This window comes from Acomys minous (genome assembly GCF_964271855.1).
Source record: "Acomys minous genome assembly, chromosome: 14".
NCBI classification, from domain to species: domain Eukaryota; kingdom Metazoa; phylum Chordata; class Mammalia; order Rodentia; family Muridae; genus Acomys; species Acomys minous.
The window spans coordinates 41368046-41374859 of record NC_140496.1 but is presented as its reverse complement, the minus strand read 5'-3'; the positions used below and the strand labels follow the sequence as shown (position 1 = coordinate 41374859).

Genomic DNA, 6814 nt, shown 5'->3' with positions numbered 1-6814 from the left:
GGAGTAACGGGGTCGAGGATGTGAGAAAGTAGAGGCAGGTGCTACAGGGAGGAAAGAGAGAGAGAAATGCAGAAGAAAGAAGGAGAAGGTTAGATTTAGCTTTAGGATTGTAATCTGATGGTTAGGAAGGGAGAGAGAAGAGTGAAGGGCAAAGCCTGTGGGCACCATGTTTGCTATGCTCGGGCTACGAGAGAACCCCTCAAAAGGTCCTCTCAACAAGATGGAAATCACGCCTGCTACTGGAAACCTCGTCAGCTACCCAGGGCTAGTGAGGTCATGGATCTTAGAGGAGAACCTACAACTGCAGCTTTCCTAACCCAGCGTAACTCCTAACTACACCCTAAATATTTGTCCTCACACCCACAGATGAGTGTAGTTCTCACCCATCATCAAGGAAACAAACAGAGGCCATTACACACAACCACAACCAATCAAAACTCAGAGTTATAGAGCCCCGTCCCAGTGGAGGCATCTACAAAACAGCTCGGAAACTCAGACTCAGAAAACATTGCAGAAGAGGAGGCTGGGAGATTGTAGGAGCCAGAGGATCAGGGAGTTTGCGGTGAGATTGTGTCTCCTAGTGATGCCAGAAGCTACACTGATGACGTCTCATCAACATGGCTGCCCAAACATGACATGAACAGTAGACATGCTGAAGTGGACCGGGATCTCCTATGAGGCCTCAGCCCTAGACAAAGAACTACAGGCAGCGATGGAACATTGGGCGTAAGTAAGAGAAATAAGTCTTCTCCAGAGAAAGAAAAAAAAATGATGTAATTATATTCTCAAAAAGAAAAGAAAAACTTGGGGCAGGGGAGGGGGATCTGTATTCATGACCTTTGTCATTGAGCTTGCCATATTATTTTGAGACTCATCTTCACTATTTGATCTCAGAGACTGGGAGTTCCTCAGAAGAGCTGGTGTCCTGTTTATCTTCACAAGTTCTAGGCAGGTCAGGAGCCCCCCCCCCCCCAACAAAAAGGTGGAGCAGTAAGGAATAAGGTGAGGTGAAGATCAAACGTGTTCCAGACCGGGAGACCTTTCCCTCCTCAGCGGGAAGCTGAGACAGTGTGGTCAGAAACGTAGGGGGTTCAAGTTGGACAACAGGTAGAACCACTGACCAGAGATGACTGATGGAAGAGAAGTAACGCCACAGGCAGAAGGAACCTCAGGCACCCAAGGGAGCTCAGCTCCCAGGCTGGACCACCAGCTGCACCACTGGCCTTCAGTGACATGTGCTGCAGCTCATGGCTCAGACCTACTGTAGGACAGAGGAATATGTGTGTTCTTCCAGTTGTGGTGAATGTGGCCACCCATGGCTACCAGTGAGGAATCTCCCTCACCCCAAGGAAGCCACCTTATTTAAGTCCACAGTTCTTCCAGAGGAAAATCCCTATCCAGTGATTTGTGAATGAGGGGAAAAGTAAGTCTGCCCCGTTGTCTCTTGGTTGGACAACTAATGCCTTGTCTTGCAGCCAGAGCATTACATGGGTCAACTGGGCCATTTCTTTTCCTTTCTTTTTTTTTTTTCCTTCTTCTTTTCTTTTCTTTCCTATCCGTAACACAATGTAGCTTTGCCAACTCCTCACTCAAACATGTCTGGATTCTGCCCTCACAGCAGTTCCCGGCATGCGCTGCTCCATCCCAGAGTCTGTTTCCAGAGAGCCAAGACAAGATGAGTGATGTTTCATGTGCTTATGTTTCTAACCCAATGCTTTTTTTTTTCTGGACAGAAAAATACGTCCTCCACACAGCCGCAACAGTGAACTCCTCAGATTTTTGAAGATCCTTTTATTGTTATGAATTTTTGTTGGTGGCCTCAAAGTCACTCACCAGTGATCTTCCACTCTTTATTTTTGACTTGAGTAATGTTTTGGGAGGTAATAGTAATGTCTAAGGTGCCACTTATGTATTTGAGTGCCGCATTATTTAGAGCTTTAAAAATATATCCTGCTGTGAACTGGGAGTTGAGAGAGAACCCACATTCCAGTCTCCTTTGTATTTGCTAACATCTCAAAACACTTTTTTTTTTTATAAAATATCTCACTATTAAAGACCAGGCAGGCCTTTCTAAGAAGTATTATTGTGTGGGTGGGGCACATGTACGTTCAGGTCAGTGGACAACATTGTGGCATCAGATCTGCCTTCCCACCTTTATGTCGGTTCCATGGATGAAACTTGGGTCACCAGACTCATCCTGAGCCACCTTGCCAGCCCCTAACTGACATAGAAGAACACTTGAGAATCAGTAAGGTGGCTTAGCAGGTATAAACACTTGCCCTGCAAGTCGAGACACCTGAGTTCTATCTCTGAGTACCAGTGTGGAAGGAAAGAGTCAACTCCCAAAAATGGTCCTCTGACCTCCGCACAAGTGCCATGGTCTCTGTTTACCTGCCCTTGAACCCTCAAGAGCTCCAATACACATACAGTGATTTTTTTTTAAAAAATGTAATTTAAAAAGAACACTTGAGTTCTTAGCACTTCTGTGATGGTGCACACACGTAACCCTGGCACTCAACAGACTGGTGCGGGCATGTCTTGAACTCAAGGCCAGCCTGAGCTACATAGTGACCTTGTGTGGAAACAAAACAACCTCTAAGAAATACCACAACTTTTAGAGAAAACTCGCTGTCAAGAGGTGTTTTTATTCTTAGTTAAGTTGGGGAGTTAAAAATCTGCTTATTTCAGATGGGTGAGAAGCTACAGTTTGGGAGATGCGGGTAAAGTGTGCTCGAGCTATATTTTAAACACTTGTTTATATGTATGGGTGCATCTTCATGTGTGTATGTACACCATGTGTGTGTGTTCCTGGTGCCCAAGGAAAAGAGGGTACTGGATTCCCAGGAACTGGAGTTAAGGATGGCTGTGAGCCACCCTGGAGTTGCTGCGAGCCCAGTCCAGGTCTTAAACTCATCTCTTCAGCCCCCATGCTGGAGACGATAAACTCCTGGCCCAGGTTACAGATGCTTAACCGAGACAGCAAAGGCTGCAGTGTCAGGCACAACGCTGTGGTGTTTGCCCTGGCTGGTGCCTTCCCGGCAAGCCTTGCCTTGAGGAGGTGTATAGCTATGGTGAGGTCCTGGAAGGTGGGCAAAGCCTGTGGGAAGGGCCTTGAAGTTTAGCTAAAAGTTTTCCTCTTCAGAATTTCACGGTGGTCCTTCGCCTCCGTCTTGTACACTGCCTCTCGGTCCCAACAGAACGCCTTCCCTCTGGTGTCTTCGTCTTCCATGTCTCCACACGCACTCCCTTTAACATCGTAGAGCCTTCCCCTGGGTCCTCCGTTTACTATTATTATTTTTTGAAGGTCTTCACTTTTTTTATTCTTTATGTACAAAGGCTAGCACGATCAGTTTCACTGGGCACACAGTCTTGAATAATCCACTCAAGGTCGCTCAGTCCAACTTAATGGAGCCTATGTCCTTCGCGTACTGACGGAAACACTGACGGCACATGTTGAGCCCGTATTTCCGGATCAGACCGTGGTAGTTAGAGCAAACGCCGCAGGAGTGAGAAAGAACCCTGGCCGAGCTTCCGTGGGTGACTCCAGTAGAGCTACTGGTGACCCAGCTTGCCTTCAGACAGCCAACGAGGAAAAAGGCTCAGTTTATTATTTTAAAGACTTGGTTTTTAAAGTTTATAAATACACCTGTCAGGAAGACATCATAGTCAAGCTAAGACCGACTGTGGGAAGTCCCGCCGCCCTCTAAGCAACTGCAGAGCATGCCATGCTCAAAGTCGAAGGGGGCAGCACTAGCTCTCTCCCAGACTACTTAACGCTGCCGAAGAGTTGCCAAGTCCTCTAAGAACTAGATGTGGATTCCAAGTCACCTCGCCAACTAATCCAGCAAAAGATTTTTTTTTTTAACCAAATAAGCAACACGTTAGAGAGTCGGAAGGATATTTAAAAAGTGCTTGTAAGCGGGAGCGGGGTAGGGTATCTGCCCTCCCTGTTATATTTAGCATAAGAAATTTCTTTGCCAAAATCTGTTTCCAAATTTTCCCCACTTTCAGAGAAAAAAAAATCATGCCCATAGAAGAAGCCTGTAGATGTTATTGCTCGCTGATTCATCTTCAGGGCTGTGGCACCTAGCTGGGCATACTGAGTGTTGCGATACTGAATTAAATCCCAGTGCGCTCCTACGGCGTGGTACCAATCCAGGAACCCACGGGAATGACTTAGATGCATTTCAGTAATTTCCAGCTATAGGAGTGCTTGTTTCCTGTTCTTTTATTACCAACTTCTAAGAATGGAAGCTGGCCAAGGCTGCACTATTAGCAGGCAGGGAGTAAGGACGCGGGAGTCTGAATTCAGCTGCGCGTGGCTCCGTGGTGGTGGACTGCCTCCTCGCTAGTTTCCGTCACCGACTTTGGTAACTTTCTTTGCCCTTGAGTGCACTCCTGCCGTGGCTGTAGAAAAAACGCTTCTGCCGGTATCAGAGCTTCCAGGCAGATGCCCAGCACTTTAATCTTATAGCCGAAAGGGCATGAGAGAAAAGGTTATAATCAGGAGATTCCAATTAAGATGCTACATACGTTGAAAGTGTTTGCTTTTTAAATGAAGAACTGGGAAGAGTTTCATGTAAATTCCCAAGTAGGTCATATATATATATGTATATATATATACACACACACACATACATACATACATATATGATCATGTTACTCCCCACCCTAAAACTCCCCACCTGGCTTCCCAATCCACACTAAATGCACTTTGATTCTTACACATGCCCCCAGGGACTACCAGCCCCCAGGCTGACAGTCACCAAAGCCCAGGGCTCCATTGCATTCTACTGTCTACACTCATCATTTTATTGTCATTCTGTGGTTCAGTGACAAGTCCACAAGGGTGTTGACTCCATGACGGGAGGTGTCTTGTCTGCCTCACCCACTCCCTGTGCTGCATTCTGGGTCCAGTACCATTGTGTCAACTAATCATTGCAAAGTGAGCGTCGTCCAGGGAAAGGGCGAAGGAAAGGGAACTTGGACCAGAGAGCAGGTCTAGGGGAAGCTCACCTAGTCTGTTTGCTTCTGCCCCTCATCCTCGGCTGGACCTGTGCCTGAGGGCTGAGGTGCTATGTCCAGTCTCGGCAGGGTGCTTGCAGGAGCGAGCTCAGTGAGCAGCGCCGCCATGCTGTCCTGCAGGCCCTGTGAAGCAATGGACTGATTTGGGTGCAGAGTTGACAAATCAGGAAGAGAATATGAGATCCTATGTGCAGAGCCCCTCCCCGCTGCTCCCCACGCTCCTGCTCAGTAGCAGGGTAGGGGGCCCCTCCAGTTCCACCAAAGGTGAAAGGATGGACTGACAACTCACTCGGCAGCCGCTTTCATGAAATGTGTTCTTGCCTTAATTGACGCACTTCTTCAGAGCTGCTTTTAACTCTCTTGCCTCCTATTTGCCTTTGCTGGGATGAGTTTTCCAATTCAACTGAGCAACCTGCTGTTAACATTGCCTGGACCATTCTTTTTTTTTTTTTTTTTTTTTTTTTTTTCCCTTTCACAAGCAATTGAGCGGAAATAACGGTTCTGCAGCCTTCCTCTTCTTTGATGCTACCGGGAGATTTATTGACTTCAAAACTCCTTTCACGTATTTCTTATCCCTTTTCCTCAGAGTTCTGCAGACTACATCAGGAAGCTGTTCTCTCTCTCTTCACTTTATAGATTAGAAATCCTTGGCTCAAACCGAAAAAGTATTCCTCTTATGAGAATTTTCTCCTTTCTTTGGATGCCTCTTAACAGAAGTTCTTTTAACATATGCAAACAAAATTATTGTGGGCATTTTGGGAAAGGTAGCTAAACAATAAAAAGAAATGACTTCATGATTTTGCAACATATATAGCTACTATTCACATTTCAGCAAAGATCTCTTGAGATAAAGATAGATACTACACAAAAGACACATAATACGAATGCACAATACATATGTTTACAGCCTTTTGTTTAAAAGATTATTAGGCATTTTCCCTCGTTAATAAGTACACTTCCATGGCATTTCAAAACAGGAATAGTATACAGTTTTACGGTTTGTGCCATGACTTAAGAGCAAATTTTTTATTGGTCATTTAGATAATTTCTAGAGCCTCTGTGATTACAAGCACCACTGTGGTAAGGACTCCTGCAGTTACATTGTGTGTGCTCTTCTCCTCTATCTGTTCTAGTCAGTTCTTGGGGTTAGAGCTGCTGGTTCAGGCACTTAAGGTCTTTTGATCCACAGTGTTAAATAGACTATTTGTATTCCCAGCGGCACCCCACTTTCATCTGCATTCTTCTACTCCGAGAATGATCATTTTACAACGTTTTCTTTCCCATTTTATGGGTAAATCTGGCATCTTGTTGTTTAATTTACTTTCCATACATGAATAACAGGTTGGGTATTTTTCAAGTACGTTTGGTCCCTGGAATCTTGACGTTCTTCTCGTGTCCTTGCCTATTTTTCGGGCTGGGAATCAAGACCTCTGGCATGGATCCATGCTCGTGCCCGAAGGCCTCCAGCGCTGTCATTTCTGTGCCTAACAGTTAGTGCTTTGTCAAGCTCTGTTGCTCTGCAGCCTCCTGCTCACGGCCTACAACACCTAAGAACCAGACAGGACAAACCCTGGAGTCCGTACTGTAAGGGGAAACTGAGGCATGTTGAGACCGAGGGACTTCCTGTGGACAGACCCCGAAGCCACGGCCATTTTGTACCAGGCTCCCTCAGGAGTCTTCTAGGAAAACAATCTAATAAGCTAATCACACTGATGTTTAATGACTCTCATAACTTATTATCTTTTCCAGAGTTATTTGCATTTAAATAGAGAAACCTGAGGCAATTGCT

The 6814-nt window shown here is 45.8% G+C and overlaps 1 pseudogene across 1 annotated transcript; it reads right to left on the bottom strand.

Annotated features, from left to right (window-relative positions):
- Positions 1-3297: 3297 nt before the first annotated feature.
- On the bottom strand, positions 3298-6501 carry LOC311583067 (small ribosomal subunit protein uS14-like; annotated as a pseudogene). The gene is made up of 2 exons: positions 6387-6501; positions 3298-3572 (listed from the first exon to the last, which is right to left on the bottom strand). The product of its transcript is annotated as a small ribosomal subunit protein uS14-like (transcript).
- Between the last annotated feature and the right edge of the window lie 313 nt (positions 6502-6814).